This window comes from Castor canadensis, chromosome 11 (genome assembly GCF_047511655.1).
Source record: "Castor canadensis chromosome 11, mCasCan1.hap1v2, whole genome shotgun sequence".
NCBI lineage: Eukaryota > Metazoa > Chordata > Mammalia > Rodentia > Castoridae > Castor > Castor canadensis.
Genome location: NC_133396.1, coordinates 140,421,352 through 140,440,010, shown reverse-complemented (window position 1 = coordinate 140,440,010; position 18,659 = coordinate 140,421,352). Strand labels below are relative to the sequence as shown.

The 18,659-nt window shown below is 40.5% G+C and overlaps 1 protein-coding gene, 1 non-coding gene and 1 pseudogene across 5 annotated transcripts in view; 2 read left to right on the top strand and 1 right to left on the bottom strand.

The window, feature by feature from the left end:
* The window catches only part of Smyd3 (SET and MYND domain containing 3), a 567,702-nt gene that overhangs the window by 181,444 nt on the left and 367,599 nt on the right, over positions 1-18,659 (top strand). The gene's annotated exons all lie outside the window — the stretch shown is intronic.
* On the top strand, positions 9,258-9,336 carry LOC141414241 (U4 spliceosomal RNA; annotated as a pseudogene).
* Positions 12,362-12,495, bottom strand: LOC141414506 (small nucleolar RNA SNORA51). Its single transcript, XR_012439532.1, has one exon. It is a non-coding gene; the product is annotated as a small nucleolar RNA SNORA51 (small nucleolar RNA).

The window sequence follows — 18,659 nt, the reverse complement described above, 5'->3', positions numbered from 1 at the left end:
GAGAAGTAAGGAAAATCGAAACTTCAGCATTTTGAAGATCACTGAGGTACCATTTTGTCTGTGTCCAGAATATTTCATTAGTAATGTTGAGATGGAGCCCGTATAAGCTCAATTCATGTGAGAACTGAAACATTTTTTCCGTGCAGTAAACTGTTGTTACCACACAGTAAAAGAAGATATATTTAAATGTTTATAGTAGAAATCAGAAAACGCTGTGGAAAATGCAGTGAAAGCAGTAACGGGTGCTTCTTCTCCTTTCTTACGGCACTGGAAAAGTACAGAGTAAAAGGAGTTGTGACGTACAGTTAGATCTCTCACGGTGCGTGTCTTATATCTGCCGAACAGACCAACAGAGATCTCCCACTGTCAAACTGAATTAGCTGTGGTTCTTTCAAACTCTTTTGCTTTGAATGGAAATGCTTTTTTTTTGTCTTTCTTTTTTTTCTTTTATTATTCATATGTGCATACAAGGCTTGGGTCATTTCTCCCCCCTGCCCCCACCCCTTCCCTTACCACCCACTCCACTCCCTCCATCTCCCCCCAACCCCCTCAATACCCAGCAGAAACTATTTTGCCCTTATTTCTAATTTTGTTGTAGAGAGAGTATAAGCAATAATAGGAAGGAACAAGGGTTTTTGCTGGTTGAGATAAGGATAGCTATACAGGGAGTTGACTCACATTAATTTTCTGTGCGTGTGTTTACCTTCTAGGTTAATTCTTTTTGATCTAACCTTTTCTGTAGTTCCTGGTCCCCTTTTCCTATTGGCTTCAGTTGCTTTTAAGGTATCTGCTTTAGTTTCTCTGCGTTAAGGGCAACAAATGCCTTAATGCATTTACCTATCCTCACCCCTCCCTTGTGTGCTCTCACTTTATCATGTGCTCAAAGTCCAATCCCATTGTTGTGTTTGCCCTTGATCTAATGTCCACATATGTGGGAGAACATACGATTTTCGGTCTTTTGGGCCAAGCTAACCTCACTCAGAATGATGTTCTCCAATTCCATCCATTTACCAGCGAATGATAACATTTCGTTCTTCTTCATGGCTGCATAAAATTCCATTGTGTATAGATACCACATTTTCTTAATCCATTTGTCAGTGGTGGGGCATCTTGGCTGTTTCCATAACTTGGCTATTGGAATAGTGCCGCAATAAACATGGGTGTGCAGGTGCCTCTGAAGTAACCCGTGTCACAGTCTTTTGGGTATATCCCCAAGAGTGGTATTGCTGGATCAAATGGTAGATCAATGTTTAGCTTTTTAAGTAGCCTCCAAATTTTTTTCCAGAGCAGTTGTACTAGTTTACATTCCCACCAACAGTGTAAGAGGGTTCCTTTTTCCCCCGCATCCTCACCAACACCTGTTGTTGGTGGTGTTGCTGATGATGGCTATTCTAACAGGGGTGAGGTGGAATCTTAGTGTGGTTTTAATTTGCATGTCCTTTATTGCTAGAGATGGTGAGCATTTTTTCATGTGTTTTTTGGCCATTTGAATTTCTTCTTTTGAGAAAGTTCTGTTTAGTTCACGTGCCCATTTCTTTATTGGTTCATTAGTTTTGGGAGAATTTAGTTTTTTAATTTCCCTATATATTCTGGTTATCAGTCCTTTGTCTGATGTATAGTTGGCAAATATTTTCTCCCACTCTGTGGGTGTTCTCTTCAGTTTAGAGACCATTTCTTTTGATGACCAGAAGCTTTTTAGCTTTATGAGGTCCCATTTATCTATGCTATGTTTTGCTGTGCTGCTGGGGTTTCGTTAAGAAAGTTCTTACCTATACCTACTAACTCCAGAGTATTTCCTACTCTTTCCTGTATCAACTTTAGAGTTTGGGGTCTGATACTAAGATCCTTGATCCATTTTGAGTTAATATTGGTGTAAGGTGATATACATGGGTCTAGTTTCAGTTTTTTGCAGACTGCTAACCAGTTTTCCCAGCAGTTTTTGTTGAAGAGGCTGCTATTTCTCCATTGTATATTTTTAGCTCCTTTGTCAAAGACAAGTTGGTTATAGTTGTGTGGCTTCATATCTGGGTCCTCTGTTCTGTTCCACTGGTCTCCATGTCTGTTTTTGTGCCAGTAAGAATGGTAATGCATTTAAAGAGCAATAGTAAGTGATTACAGTATGCACCACTGGTGCTCTCACTTTGTTGTTTTGTACACATTAGATCCTATTTATTTGGCAGAGTTCTCTGAAATGAGTAGGGGAAATGATCTGACAGATCAGGGCTTTTTTTTTTTTTTTTTCACATTCATTAGTGAAAGCCTCTTTCTCGCCAATGATGTGAGTCAACATTTCAGATTAAAAATTCTAGTGTGAAGACAGTCCCAAGGTGTTGGGAACCAAAAGCCACAGTCTGACAAGGTCACTGTGGCTTTGCAGCATTCCGACAAGGTCGGAATCTGCAGGTGCACCATGTCTCTATCACGGTGGGAAGGAATGCTAAATGGTTTCCCTTGCCTGAAAAGAAGTTTATATTTAGTTAAGGACACTGGCAGTAAAAATACAGGATGGCAAAAACAGAAAAGTTGTAACTAGGTCAGAGTGTTTTGATGTTTAAATCTCTTCCTCTTTTGTATAAAGCTTGCTGAGAAAAATAAAATTTTGACATCTGGTCATCAGCCTGCTGGTCCTCTTGGTACGTGTTTTGTCATTCCCTTCCTGAGTAAGTGAGTCCTTTTGTGTGTCCTGTCTTGTTCATTCTGTTCTTGAGCCTTTTCGGGTCAAGGACCTCTGTGATACTGGCACCAAGATGAAGTTCAAAATGGCGTCACTTAAGAAGGTGGAATGTATGAGAACCCCTGTGGACTTTTCAAGTGTGGGAGATGAACATTGATTTGTGGACTACAGCTAATGCTTTTTACGGTGTATGTTTAGAGCCTTGTGAAAACAGGAAAGTGCTTGGTGATAATACTTCCCACATATAAGAGATGATAAATAAAAAAATTTTTTTTACATTGAAACCAATTAGAGATACTCGTGTGTGTGTGTGTGTGTGTGTGTGTGTGTGTGTGTGTATGTGTGTGGTACCAGGGCTTGAACTCAGGGTCTTCACCTTGAGCCGCTCCACCAGTCCTATTTTTTTGTTAAGTGTTTTTCGAGATAGGGTCTTGCAAACTATTTGCCCAGGCTGGCTTCAAACCGTGATCCTCCTGATCTCTGCCTCCTGAGTAGCTGGCATTACAGACGTGAATCACCGACACCTGGCTAGAGGTACTCTTTTAATAAACAGTTTGGTTTTTTTCTTCTCTAGTGGAGCTTCCGCTAATCCATGGGGCTAGGAAAAAACCCGTCACAGTCTGTTGAGTCTCTGTTTGCCAGGACACAGAGTATTTCTGACTCCCCAGAGCATGTGTGCAGAGTGTAGCATTGTTAGGGATGGTGGGTTGAATTTCAGTTGTATTTCACCTGAGAGAGGGGGTTGGTTGGTGTTTATCCTTTATTTAAAATGTTTTACCTCTAAAGAAGAAAAAAATTAAAAATATAGGCATGTGTTGCCTACTACTCCTCAGGAAAGCTTTCCTCAGGGCACCGAATCACTGACTGTGAAGTTACGGTTCTTTCTCATAGTGCTGCAGACAAAACGACCGAGCCCATTTTCATGTGTACTGAAGTCAAGATTCGACGTGAATAAAAGCAGTTGCTGCACGGTATGAATTGCATGATCTGATTTAGGTTAAAATGCTGTTGTGCTTGTATATATTCATGTCAGAATGTTGGAAACTCTCACTGCTATTTGTTACAGCTCTGTGCATATTAAGGTTTGAAGGTTTTTCCTTTCATCAGTTTTCTAGTTATAACACTCGATGTAGATATTTTGCAAAATGAGAGTGTTTGAAACCTAGTGACTAGAATGACTTGCCAGACAGCATCGAGTGGGAAGAATGTGTCTTCAGGGGGACAAACGTGCACCTGATGTCTCGGTGGATATTGACATGGAGGTGGCCATTGAGAAAGGTCTTGAACAATGGGTGTAGTTTTCCAGACTGAGGTGGGGATGGGACTGTGCCAGTTATTCCTGGCAGTACAAGGGCACAATCAAAATCCTATAGACAAACACTCTTTCGTGCTACTGCTCATGCTTCTGTTGCAAGAATGAATTCACACCCGTTGAATAGGTACAGGAAGGGTACCGAAGCAATGTGCCAGTCTCCTTGGTTTGTACACGACTTTTCTTAGCACGTTGGCTTAATGGCTTTTGCAGCCAAATCCAATGCTATGGGATTTGGATTTTTGTGAGAGGAACACAGCCCAGCAAGGTAGAGGACAAGGGGAGCAGGAGGTCTGAGTCTCCTTTACTGCCTGTTCTCTCTTCCCATTCTGTGGTCGGCAGCTTTCTGTTTCTCTAACAAATACTGGAGGTGATGTACTTATGTAGAGGAAAGGTCCATTGTGGTTCAAGGTTTCAAAGTTTCCGGGTCCTGATTGGTTGGCCCCATTGCTTTGGGGCCATGGTGGAGCAGCCTGTTATAGTGGGGAGTGGGTGTTGGAGCTCTGTCCCATTTCTCTGGAGAGAGTCGAGTAGCTGTTCTGGACAGAATGAAGCATGTACAACCCTGGAGAAGAGAAACGTTGACTGAAAGTGGTACTGCTGTGAGTCTAATGTTGCCTGTGAGCTGGAGATGGCCATCTGTCTGTCTGTCTCCACTCCATCTGTCCATCTTCTGTACATCCATCTTCTCTCCCCAGAGCCTTGCTATTGCCCAGCTGGGGACTACAACTGTATTTGCAGTTACTTCTCCCCGATCAGATTATCAGTAACTGAAGCCAGTGGTTATATGTCATGATTTTGCGTCCTCCTATGTAAATAACACTGGTAAAGACAAGCAGGACCTCATTGTGTGGCTGGAAGGTAATGGTTATTCGTAGTTTAGTAGAAATTGAGAATAAGTCTTCAATCCTGGTGAACCAGAAGGGATTAATAGGACTTGGAACACTTTCCAGTTACAATGAGTTAATCAGTGTTAACTCTTATTCTTTCTTTTATGATTGTACACTTTCCCTTTAACATTACATTTAAGGGCAGGTCTACTAATGAGATTCTACTTTTTGTTTTTTTCTTTTTCTTATCTCAGTAAGTTGTTCAAAAGACCTACTATTTTTGGTAGTAGAAGACTGGGAATTTAGTGCAGAGAAAACCTACAAACCTGTGCCATGGGACAGTTTTAAAGTCATGCTCATTCGGCCTCTGTGTCCCTCTGCAGTCTCACAGGTCACATCTGATTGCCTTTGCTCCTGTTTAAATGGACAAATGAGTATGCTTCTAGCTTCAAGTCATGTAGTCACAAAGGCTTCTCGTATAAGTTTTAGCTGATGTTTACATTCTGTGTTTTAAAATTCACATGGCACATCGTGCTTCACTGTGTTAGCTCTTGAGCATTTCTTACCATGCAGGTTACACGCACTATTCTATTACATGAACTGTTCCAAGGTACTAAAGTTTAAAATATGCATAGTGGCATGGACAGGCTAGTCACCATCCCCACGGGAGCAGACAGAGCACTTTTTCTCAGGATGGCATGTGTTCTTCATGGAGCCATTGCTTTCTGTCATTGTAATTCGCTCTGCATCCATTACTACTGCAAACTAATGAAAATGCTGGGACTACAAAGCTTTATCTTATTGTTGAGAATTCTCAGTGCTTACACAGTTATGTACTGCCTAATTCTCTTGACATGGCCTTTAAAAAAATAGTAATTTTTATTTTCAATCCACTGATCCATTTCATTCATTAACCCCCTAACCACTGAACAAGCTTCATGTCACAAAAGAGCTTCAAAAGGAAGAACTGTGCATTGGATTTATTATAAATATTGATGCTCTAATCATTCATGAATTTCATAAGCACGTGTGCACACGCCTGTGCATATATGTTCATGTTTTCACTGGTATTGAAACGTGGCTTTTCAGTCAGTCTTGGAGCAGATCAAAGTGCTGGAGCAGGAAAGCAAATGCTGGGTCCCTCCTAGAATATGATCTCAAGACTTATAACTGTTGCCATAACAAAATTAGGTTAAATTTAATAAAATCTGCTTGGTGCTCCCAAAGAAAAAACCAAACTAGGGCAGAAAGATTTTCATGTCACCCTTCCCTTTTCACTTGATTTCCTCTCTTTAACATAAAATAAACATTGGTTTTACCCCTCCTTTTGAAAAAATTGATTTACCGTGGCAAGTTGACAGGTCTTGGATCCTGCACAGGTTTCTACCCACGAAGCACTAGCCATTCATGCATGCCTGTGCCAAGTGCTGTGTCGGATGACCGATGGAGCCTCAGATGATGAAGGCTTTTTGAACTGTAAGGGTATTAATTCTCTCTGGGCCATTATGAAACATCTCATGATCTTATTTTGATGTTTCCCTTGCAATTTAAAGCAAGCAGTACTTTCTCTTTTCTGTATATCATTGTCAGTGTGTAGGTGTACATTTTAGTAACAATCAAAATCCAGTTTTTGATGTGGAGTTTCCAGTTATTATCTGAGTACTTTGGAGACAGCATAACTGTGTTTCATGTGTTATACCTTCCTGTGATAGGAATGTGTGTTTGCTCATTTTATGACCCACACTTATTGCTACTGCTGCTACCAGCTCTCCTGTGACCACAGAACCTACTTTCTGGGCAGCGTCTTTGTAATGCTCTGAATGTGTCTACAGCTATATCAAAAAGTATGGAATAGGAGAGAAGACACAACTCTGCTTTCATTTGTTTTTGTGTTGTTGTTGGGGGGGGGGCACAGATATCCAACCCTGTGCACGCTAGGCAAGCGCTGTACCACTGAGCCACATCCAGCTCAACATACCTCTTTGAAAGTAGTGTGTCAACTGGGGTGAGAGAGGAGAAAGGGTTATTGTAGTTTAAGAGAGTGAAAGACTGCTTTCAGGAAAAGTGACCACAATCTGAGCTCATTGAAAGCTTAGCAACAACCTGGGAACTCACCAGGCAAGACAATACTGAGTCCCTAAGAATATGGAATCCATAATTTGGAAAACTCTCTTGAATTGAATAAGCTAGTTAGATACTTAACTAGATTGATATATTTAGGTGAACATATACCTCCTATGATTGTTGTGTCAAATGTAAGAAACTGAGTAAGGAAGATACCATCGCAAGAGAACTTTTTACACACTCAGGGATCAGAACTGCACCATCAAATATGTGGCTACTACCCATATCTGGACATTCAAACTTAAATCCAGTTGGAATTGTTTTTGCGATTGCATTGATCACACATCAAGTGTTCCTAGGCATGTGTGGCTCATGGCTGCCATTCCAAGTGGTAGTGTCATAAAATATGGCCATCATTGCTGGAAGTGACACAGCACAGCCCTGCTCAGGAAGAGCTCTTCTTAATCAGGACAAGGATTGTGATGCCATTCTTCTTCCCAAAATGCTTCCTATTAGCAGATAGTAAGATGCTACACTTTATAGAGGTAAGCCAAATGCTGTAATGGTGGGGCCCATGTTTTACAGAGAACCTCTCCCCCCCCCCCCACCCCCCCCCCCACCCCGCTCTGCTCTCCTCAGCTCTACTGTAAAGTTCCTCTGTGGCTCTTTGGATTTCCTGTTGGATCCCTCCATATGTATGACTTGCCTTTAGCTGTCCACAGGACACTGCAGAATGTGTTTGTATTCCAGCCTAACTATTGGCACCTCTTTCTTATTTTGCTTAGGCTGTGACTTCTTTATGCATATATTTAAAAATGTGTTAACTCATTGTATTGAATGTGCTTATGCAAAGAACTTTAAATCTTTCTGGAGGTCTGGTATGGACTAGAGGAAAATGACCATTCTCTTTCTCCTTTGATTTCCATGTGTGAGTGTGTGTGTAGAGGACAGAGAGAAAGAGGAAGAGAGATTGAAAGAGAGAGCTTGTCCCAGAGATCATAGCAGCTGGTATTGGAATTACTGAACTGATCACTGGAATGATTGTAGGACTCTTCAGCCAGGATAAGGCCATGCCATGTAGGAAATGCACTGGTTCCTAAAGGCTTGGTGAATTTCCAAGTTAAGAAATCCATAGACATTCCTGAGATTAGTGTTTAAATCCTATGTTTTTGAAAATTATTATGTGCTATGGACAATGTAAGTTACTGCCTCATTTGGGATCCCCCTTGCTGACAGCTAGAAAAACCTAAAAGGAGGCCCCGGTTTTTAGGGCCAAAGATATGTCTAAGTCTGTTTCAGGTGTTTGTAGACATTGAAATAGTTCTAGTAATGTGTCATTTTCTGAAAAGCTAAAAATACTTGAAATGTCTTATTGTATTTTGCATTAACTCTGTAAGATTGATACGGGATAGTTATAATCATTACCCTCTATAAAGAGAGCTCAAAAACTTTAATTTCATTAGCTTTAAGAAAATTATTGGTGTTTTATTAAGAGACGGGCTGAAGTAGTGTATAACATCTATTATTGAATAAGTTATTGCTAACTACTTGATTTAAGTGGACATTAATTGCTTTTATTTTTAGTAAGATAAGTGGATTTCAAGGAATTTTAGAAGAAGAAGACTATGAGAAACAATATCCAAAATTTAGAATTTCTGAGGAGAAACGTAGTATAGAATTTTTGTAGATGAACAATAAAATAATAGGACATGTTCTAATATGATTTATTCCTATAATAAATTTAGGTTTTAAATTAATCAAGTGCTAATTGGAGTCTTGGTGAATGTGAAAGTGCATTGGAGCTTTAGTGTAGGAATTATTTCAGCCACTAAATGTCTGCTCTTGCTCTAAGTGAACTTTATTCAATTTTGAAATTTATCTGAAAACTTAAAAAAATATATCTGGCCCAAAAATCCACTTCGCTGGGTGCTGGTAACTCAGCCCTGTAATTGCAGCTACTTAGGAGGCAGAGATGGGGAGGATTGCAGTTCCAGGCCAGCCGAAGCAAAAAATTTGTAAGACTCTATCTCAATGGAAAAAGTTTGGGCATGATGTTGTCTGTCTGTCAGTCCATCTATTATGGACAGCATAAAATAGGAGATCACACCCCAGGACAAAAAAGCAAGACCCTATCTCCGAAATAAACAGAGCAAAAAGAGCTGGAGGTGTGGTCAGGTAGTAGAGCACCTGCCTAGCAAGCTTGAAGTCAGAGTTCAAACCCCAGGACCACAAACCAAAAGCAAAAACATAAACAAAACAACAACAAAAAAGCCCAACTCCCTCCCTCCCTTCCCTCCCTCCATTCTTCCCTCCTTCCCTTTTCAGTTTCGATGTGGAGCTATGTAAGGATGACAGGAACTTTTAAAAGCAGAATAAAAGCTTTGTGCAGTGGCAGTATTGTAGCCAATGAGGTTTATCTGAGGTGTGATTATTGCTAATTTAAAAGAAAAATAAGAAAATAAAAGCAGAATAAATATCCAAAATAGTAATCATAGTTAGGAGAGAAAGAGGCCTTATTCTTTTAGAGGAAACACTGAATCTAGAGGGAGGGAGGGTTTTCATTTTTTTCATAATATCTGATAGGTACTAGAAAATACTCGTTTTTTATGTGTCCTGAAACCTCCTATGTAAAGGAATAGAAGAATAGAAGTTTGGACCTTAAATTACCACTTCTGTAACCATAAAAATGTGATGTAGATATTAAGAATTTATTACCTTTCGGGATTTTATTTGCCTCTACCTGCAGTTTTGGCCCTGGCCTATAGGATAAACGATTTAAAAGTGGAAGCCAATTGAATCACTCAGTATTAGACTTTTCTGCAGTAATCTTTAAAATGAGAACATGAGGTGTTATATAAATGTAGTAACTCATCCATGTGATGCAAAGCTAGCTCATGAGACTATCACGTTTTTAGATGAGACTTTAGAAAACTTATTTGAATATTTGCGTGTAAAGTAGTAGTGAGGTAGGTTAGAATTAGGGAAAGTCTGGGACTGAGACCCCTGCCTGTCTCAGCTTAAAGAATGGGAACTTCCTCCCTCCTGGGTGGGACACCTGAGAATTAGCATAGATGTATAAGCAAGCTCGCCCAGCTCCTCCCCTGGCTCAAAGGAACTGCCCATGCCCCGCCCACTCATTGGTTATTGGGTGGGAATCACTTGGTCCATGGGTTAGTGAAGGTTTTCAAGGGAAGCATGCTCTCTCTACCTGTGCCCACCACGTTCCCCTTTGTATTTTCCTTTCCTAACTTTTAATAAACTCCATTTACACCCACGTGTCCTTCTGTGGATTCTTGCCACGGGACACCAAGAATTTGGAAGTCTTCTGATCACAGATTACACCAGCACCATTAACAGTAGCATTTTAATTTTAGCTATAGGGGCCAGGAAAGTGTAATGATCTGCTCACGATCAAACTGTTACTAGAGTGGCCAAAGGGACCAGGTCCCCAGCCTGGAGTCTTAGTGCAGTTCTGCTCTTGAGTTCATGAGCTGGGAAGAAAGCATTGAAAGGAAAATATGTAACTAGTGTTACTTAAAATAGAAACTGCTTTTTCCAGTAAAAGAAAATGGAAAAGTTCATCCATGTACTGGGATGTGTTCCTAATGAAAGTGTCATTCTGCTTCTCCTAGGTCTTCCATTAGCATGAGGTTTATGGGAAATTGAACTTGGCTAATATTCCCTAGCCACGGGAATGATATGAAGTATTCCTCTGCTCTCCCCAAAAGGCTCACATGTCCAAGGCTTCATCACCAGCTGGTAGATCCAATCACTGAGAAGTGATTGAACCCTGAAGGCTCTTACCTAGTGAATGTATTAATCCTTTGATGGATTCATTACATGGTAGCATTATTGGAAGGTGGTGGGAAGTCTGAGGTGGGGCCCAGCTGGAGGAAGTAGCTTGCTGGGGCTGTGCCCTGGAAAGGTATACCTTGTTGATTTCTTGTCCTGTCTCTCTGCTTCTTGCCTGCCATGAGCTGAGCCTTTCTGCTCCACTGTGCACTCTTTGCCAGGATGTTCTGTGTCACACAGGCCATAGCAAGGGGGCTAAGTGACCACAGACTAAAATGTATGAAATTATTAGCCAAAGTAAGTATTTCTTCCTTTAAGTTGTTTTTCTCAAGTATTTATCACAGTGATGTAAAAGTCACTAAAACATCCTATGATCTAAGATTATTTGAGTTGTTGAAGTATAAGATTTAAAGTCTATAATCCCAGGCAATCAGCAAGTATTATTAACATTAAAGAAAGTTCTAATAAGGCACCTCACCTAATAGTAAGATACTAAAATTTATGAAAGGATTTTGAAGTCAAGGAAGATGAACTGTATGTGATTTGTAAGGTCTTCTTGAGCTTTCAAATTTAGTGAAATAATTCCTAGACATTTCTGCCTTAATATCTTTCATATGACACACTTAATTATGTTGTCTCCTTAATTATGGGTACTTGTGTGTTTCTAGTTTTCTCAGAGATGAGTGTGATACTCTCTTAACAGAGTTACCATTCTCTGTTCCATGTGCAGATTAAAAAATCAAAGCAATGAAGCTATAGAAGGACTAGAAACCACTCTGTTCCTCAAGGGCTCATCAAAGATTTGTAATCTGGGTAGATGGCCACAGAGATGGTGATGGGTATTACAGCTCAGGGTGTGAGTGACAGACTTTCCTTAGGTTAATGAGATAAGTAATCAGCATCAAAAGATGGAATCTAAGTAGACTGTACCATGGACTGGATGTTTCATTTTTGTATAGTGTGTAATTATCCTTGAAATAGCCATAGATGAAAACATAACCTGTCTCATGTAGATTAAACAGATATGAAGCAATGGCCTTGTCTATATAGAAATTTTCAAAACCGTTTCAAAAACTCACACAGAGCATGCTTAGTGTGAACAAAGGTCTTATGACAAGATAATGCCAAGGTGTGGGGTGTCTTTACAGTACACGCAGGAGCTCCCTATCCGTCTGAGGTGGCCAGCCCGGACTTCAGTGCATCATTTAGCCCCTTCTCTTCAGTGATTCCCATTACATTTGAAACAGATGTGATTTCTTCATTTCAGTGCTAGTGTGCCTGCACTAGTTTACCTCTGTGTCATCTTGCACCCATCCTGTTGCCCACCTTGGCCAGCGGAGCTTGCTCCTGGCTCCCCAACATACCAAGTTCATTCTTAAACAGGGCCCTTGCAGTTGCTTGTTTCTGTGCTCAGAAAGCTTAGCCCTCAGCAAGGCCCTCAGCCACTGAGTCTTAGAGCTCTTCTTTACATTGCCATCGTGTTCTCTCTGCATTTGTTGTTTATTTGCTTAGCTGTTTATTGGGTCTCAGCTCCATGAGAAAAAAGCCATCATGTCTTGTTCTTACCAGTCCATAAAAAAACTACTGTTTTAAATGAAAGATGTTTGAAAAGAATGCGTTTAAAAATATGTTTTAAATCCTTTTACAGATGTGAAATCTGTAAAACTAGAAGATTTTTTTCTCCCAACCCCTTGTCTCCTCATTCACAATGTAGCCCAGGCGCAGGGCTGGGCTGAGGCGTACATGGGGCAGATTTACTTTCCCTCCTCTTGGCTGTAGTCATTGTAAGTAAGCATGTAGATTGTGGTGAGTACCAGGAGGCCCGGAAGACTTTTCTGTTTCTTTCGGTATTCAATCAAAACTGATTCTGGAAGTTAAACTAAATGTTATGATATGATTGATTCCATCCAAATGAAATGACAGGATTTAACAATCCTGAGTACTGTAATGACTTTCTCATAATATCCTACAGGATCATCAAAAGCAAACACTTTCCGCCAGCTATGTGTGTCAGGACTGAGGAAAGTGAATGCAGGAGGAGGGAAATGTGGAAGGGGACCCACTAAGGTGACACTAAGGGCAGGGCAGGTCTTTGTGCGTCTTTAATACCCACATAATACTTACAGTGCAAGTCTATAAGAGAAGCGGGGTGAAGGGGTGCGGGGCTCTTTGGTGTCCTGTCTTCTGACTCTGACTCCATTTTCCACACATCACCAGAATAGTAGGATGAGAAAATACTTTGTGAAGTGTTATGTCACCTTGAGGATACACAGGAACAAGAAACTACAATCATGGAAGATTGGAAGGGGTCTGAGATTTTATAGGAGATTCGGGCTGTATTGTTGATTGGCTTCCATTGACACCACCCTCTCCTTGTCCTTGCCTACTGTGGACTCTTGCTTAAAGAGAGTCCTGGTTCTTTCTTGAGGAGTTGGGCAGAGAAGTGCTGGAAACTCCAGGGAGGAATTTTCAAAGCACAGGAAAATCAGTGACTTAATGTTAGGATGGTTCGTATGTGACGTGGAGTGTAAGGTTGAGCTGCTGGACAGTGTTCATACGGTAGGTATAAAATTAGAATCTTTGAGCACATATGACTTGACATTGAATCCAGCATGGTCATCACACGGGACCGCTCTCTCTTTTTCTAAGCTATGCAGCGATCTGCTCGTTATTCCAGCTGTTTCTGAGAAGTCACTGAGGGTGATGGTGGTTAGAGTTTACTGCAACCTACACTTTGTACTGCTCTCTAGGTTTAAAGTTTTCCACGAAATATGAGTCATCCTTGACTTGTTTGGGAGGAAATAAGGAAAGGTTTGACTTTCATTAATTAAGGAAGGTAATAGTCATTTTTTATTTTAAAACCCTACTCTTTGACAGGTATTCTTGCCGAGAACTTTTTATGTATTTTATGTAAATCTCTGAGGAACTTTCTGAATTAGATTTTATTGTGGCTGAAGTTCTGAAAAATAACAGTTACTTGCTCAAGATTCTCCAGCTAACAAACAAAGCTCAGGTGGGCTCCAGGTCCAGTTTTGACTTCTGAATTCACCGCATGTTCTGTGTCATGGATGTCCATGTCTTCTTTCTTCTCCATAACAGAGATGAAGTGATTATAATACTGTGTACTTCCTTGAACAGAGAATCAGATGATGGTGAGTGCAATGCTTGTACAAATTCCAAGCTTTATTATGATTACCAATAGTAACATAACCAAGGTGTTCTTTTGCATTATTTGTCATTTTGTACTAGGATTTTGATTACACGGTAAGATTCTGTGAAGATTTCTAAGAACATTATCAATGTGCCCTTTTAAGTTAAAGCTGTCATTTCATATCAGGAATCCATGTCATGACTCTGTGAAAATTTCTATCTGCAGCAGTGGATGTTTTAGTTATTTGTTAGACTCTGGGTGGTTATGTTTGGGTTTCTGTGAGATTGAGCTTTACACCCTTCCAATTGTTGGCAAATACTCATCTTGCAGGAAACTACCCATCTGTTCAGCTGCAAGCCAAGATGTCCCAACAGTCACAACAGCAGACTCAGCTCTCAACGTGTGTTAGGATGAGACCACCGTGGAACAAAAGCCTGTCTTCTCAGCAGATGTGGGGGAGGTGCAGGTCCAGCATTTGAAGTCTAAACTGCTCTCGAGTCTGGAACTTTTTAAGTACTTATGTGTGCTCAAAAAGATTCAGATTTTGGAGCATTTTGGGTTTCAAAAATTCAGATAAGGATACTTGACCAGTAAAGTCTGTGCAAAAATTAGAGTTTGAAAAACACTTTGGCCTCAAGCATTTCAGATGAGAGGTGTTCAACATGTAGCATCAACTTGGGAAATCTCGAGATTTTTAACATGTAATACAAAGGCTGGGTTTAGAGAAACATACCCACCAAAAGTTGTGTTTATACATGCCATTAGAGTTGGAATTGAGAGGACAGAGATGGTGAGGGAGATCACTAATTATCTAGCTTAATCCCAGCCGGGGTTATAGACAGGCAGACAAGGCAGGTTGCTGTTTCTCTGTGGACTGAAATGCTGCTTGACATGGCTGGTCATTGGTTAATACTGTGTTTTCTTGAAGTATGTGCTTTGCTATCATCTTTCTGAATATTACTGTTTTTCTCATTCTAAAGTATGTTTGCTGCTTCTAGTACTATAATAATTTTAGCTTTTGGCTAGGATACCAATGAGTATTTTTGTTTTGTGATAATAGTTTTTGTATCACTGAACACATAGAAAAATATTTCATTATAAGTATAAATTAGAAGTAACAGCCAGCAGAAACTACTCCAGCACTTAGTCAGTCTACTGTTCAGTAGACAATGTTGCTACTTCCTTTCACCCTCCTTCTCTACCCCTGGAGTAACTAACCACTGCTGTCCTGAGTCTTGTGTTCTCTTTCACTGGCTTTTCTTTATAGTTTTTGTGTATGTATTTCAGTCAGCATTTAGTTTAGTTCTGTATGTTTTAGGTTTTGTTTAAATGAGCAAGGATGTGTTCATTCTTTTCTGCCCAGCATTCTGAGACTTACCTGTGATGACACATACTGCAGCAACTCAGTTAGATTCATTGTTGCGGAGTTTTCTAGGCTATGAGTGATACTGGAGTTTCCTGAGCTTAACTCATGTCCATTTCACCGAGATGAACAGTCACGTGCTTACCTTGCTGAACATGCACAGGAGTTTGCCTAGGGTTTGTAACTTGTAGTGGAATTGTTGGGCCATGAGTTTGCTTATCTTGGCTCTACTAGAGAATCCCAAATTGTTTTCCTGGTAGACTGTGTACATTACACTGAGCCACCCCTATATCGGCACTTCCATTGTTCCCAGTCTCTACCACTGTTTGACTGTGTAGGATATAAGAATCATTGCCAATTTTTAAATTAGCATTTTAATTACAATTGTATTTTGCATTTCTAGAAGTTTTTGTGCCAAGATGTTAAAATTTTTTTCTTTATCCTTCCTCATATTTCAGGCTCTTTTCTTTAAACATATGAAACATACTTAGTATAAATTTTGATAATAGCTGATTAAAAGCTTTGTGAGTTGAATTAACTGTGTGATGTTTCTGCTGAGTCTTGCTCACTGGTCTTTGTTTCATTGATTTGCTTGTGATTTTTTTTTTTTTTTAATTGAAAGCTCATACTGTTTAGAATTTCTTTGAGGCCTGGATCAAAGTGTATTTATCCAGAGTGATTCTGCTTTACATTTTGTTACTTAACTAGGGCATTACCAGGCTTGGATGTCTCTGAAGCTAATTTCTGTGCTGAGGTTTCTTTGACCACAAAGATAACATGAACTTGGGCTGTAAACTTGGTTAGATGCCAGCTTACCATCATGAGTCAAGAAAATCATCATCTGCTGTGACCGCTAAGGTCTGACCCATCACCTTGGGTACTTTGTGGCATGCCTCCCAGAAATAAAGGCCTTTTACCATGCTGGGTCACCCTAGAGAGTGAATAGTAGAACTCCACATTTCACCTACTGCCAGTGCATTCTTACATGTCCCAGCTGTTCCTCAGCATCACCTGGCTATGTGTTCCTCAACAATGCAGTGTTGCCTTTTTGTTTATGTGTTTTTTGTGGACCTGGACCTCTCAAGTGGAAGATACAAAGGTGGTTAGCTCATTACCTTTCATCCAAATAGGTTCAAATTCTAAGTTTTTGTCATATCAGGATTGTGCTTTGGGATTTCTTCTAAAAGCACAGTAAAAGCAGAAAAGACAGCTTGTCTGGCTTGTCTTTGGCTTTTTTGTTAGCAACTGGATTCTGCCCACCCTTTACTGTGTCGCATTCCATCCAGAAGCATGAAGATAGGGCAGGGTGGTGATGAACAGTGCTCCATGGAACTTCATGGAAGAAAACAAGCCCATGTAGCTGCTCATTACAGCTAGCCTTCGGTAGGCCTCAAGACTTGATGAATTTAATGTTGACTGGCATGTTTTTAAGGTGGCTCACAACTAGAAAATAAAAAACACAGTGCTGTTGAATGGTGTAAGCGCCGAGTAAGAAATCTGGACATGTGCCTCCTTTAACTGATCTCAAGGTTAGCTACGGAATTCTGTGCACGAAGGTGGTGTACTTCTGTCTTCGTCAATGACTTCCTCACAGCTCAGTAGGATTTCAAGCATTTAGATTTTATATGTCCTGCACCTGCCCCTGACAATATATGTAGACTGTGCAAATAAAGATTATTTAGTGAAGAGCCTGTGAACTATCTTATTACTGCTTGATCCCCACCCGAATTGAGCCACCTTTTCAAATTCTGTTTAGGCATGTGGTCTAGCCATCCAGACCTCTCTTCTGTACATGTGTGGCTTTGGTGCTGATAGCTGGTGAGTCTTCCATTTTAATTTGAATGAATGAAAAGAAAACTCAGTGAAGCATTTGTAAAGGAGGTAAAAACCTTAAAAAATGAAAGAAAGGGAAGAAAGAAAAATCAGGCATATCTGTGAATTTTAACTTGATGGGAAATGGAAATGTGTAGGCCCCAAAAGTGACCACATGGAGAGGAGTGATCTGGCCAAGAGATTCTTTATTGCCGGGTGGCAGAGGGAGAGAGCCAAGAGAGAGAGAGAGAGAGAAGGGCAGGGGCTTAAATACCCCTCAGTGAGACTCAGCATGATTTGATTGGTTAGGGTCTTATGGTTCATGCTGATTGGAGGTTGGGGTAGAAGGAGGATTCAAGCTAGACTTGAGGCAGGACCTTGACCCTGGGAAACAGAAGCTTAAGGGTGCAGTAAGAACCAAAACCTATCAGTGCCATTATTGCCAACAATTTTTTTTTTATTATTCATATGTGCATACAAGGCTTGGTTCATTTCTCCCCCCTGCCCCCACCCCCTCCCTTACCACCCACTCCGCTCCCTCCCTCTCCCCCCCCAATACCCAGCAGAAACTATTTTGCCCTTATTTCTAATTTTGTTGTAGAGAGAGTATAAGCAATAATAGGAAGGAACAAGGGTTTTTGCTGGTTGAGATAAGGATAGCTATACAGGGCATTGACTCACATTGATTTCCTGTGCGTGGGTGTTACCTTCTAGGTTAATTCTTTTTGATCTCACCTTTTCTTTAGTACTTGTTCCCCTTTTCCTATTGGCCTCAGTTGCTTTAAGGTATCTGCTTTAGTTTCTCTGCGTTAAGGGCAACAAATGCTAGCTAGTTTTTTAGGTGTCTTACCTATCCTCATCCCTCCCATGTGTGCTAAAGCTTTTATCATGTGCTCATAGTCCAATCCCCTTGTTGTGTTTGCCCTTGATCTAATGTCCAAATATGAGGGAGAACATACGATTTTTGGTCTTTTGGGCCGGGCTAACCTCACTCAGAATGATGTTCTCCAATTCCATCCATTTACCAGCGAATGATAACATTTCGTTCTTCTTCATGGCTGCATAAAATTCCATTGTGTATAGATACCACATTTTCTTGATCCATTCGTCAGTGGTGGGGCATCTTGGCTGTTTCCATAACTTGGCTATTGTGAATAGTGCCGCAATAAACATGGATGTGCAGGTGCCTCTGGAGTAACAGTCTTTTGGGTATATCCCCAAGAGTGGTATTGCTGGATCAAATGGTAGATCAATGTTTAGTGTTTTAAGTAGCCTCCAAATTTTTTTCCAGAGTGGTTGTACTAGTCTACATTCCCACCAACAGTGTAAGAGGGTCCTTTTTCCCCCGCATCCTCACCAACACCTGTTGTTGGTGGTGTTGCTGATGATGGCTATTCTAACAGGGGTGAGGTGGAATCTTAGCGTGGTTTTAATTTGCATTTCCTTTATTGCTAGAGATGGTGAGCATTTTTTCATGTGTTTTCTGGCCATTTGAATTTCTTCTTTTGAGAAAGTTCTGTTTAGTTCACGTGCCCATTTCTTTATTGGTTCATTAGTTTTGGGAGAATTTAGTTTTTTAAGTTCCCTGTATATTCTGGTTATCAGTCCTTTGTCTGATGTATAGGCCAACAAAATGTTTTTATGCTACCACTTCTGCACCC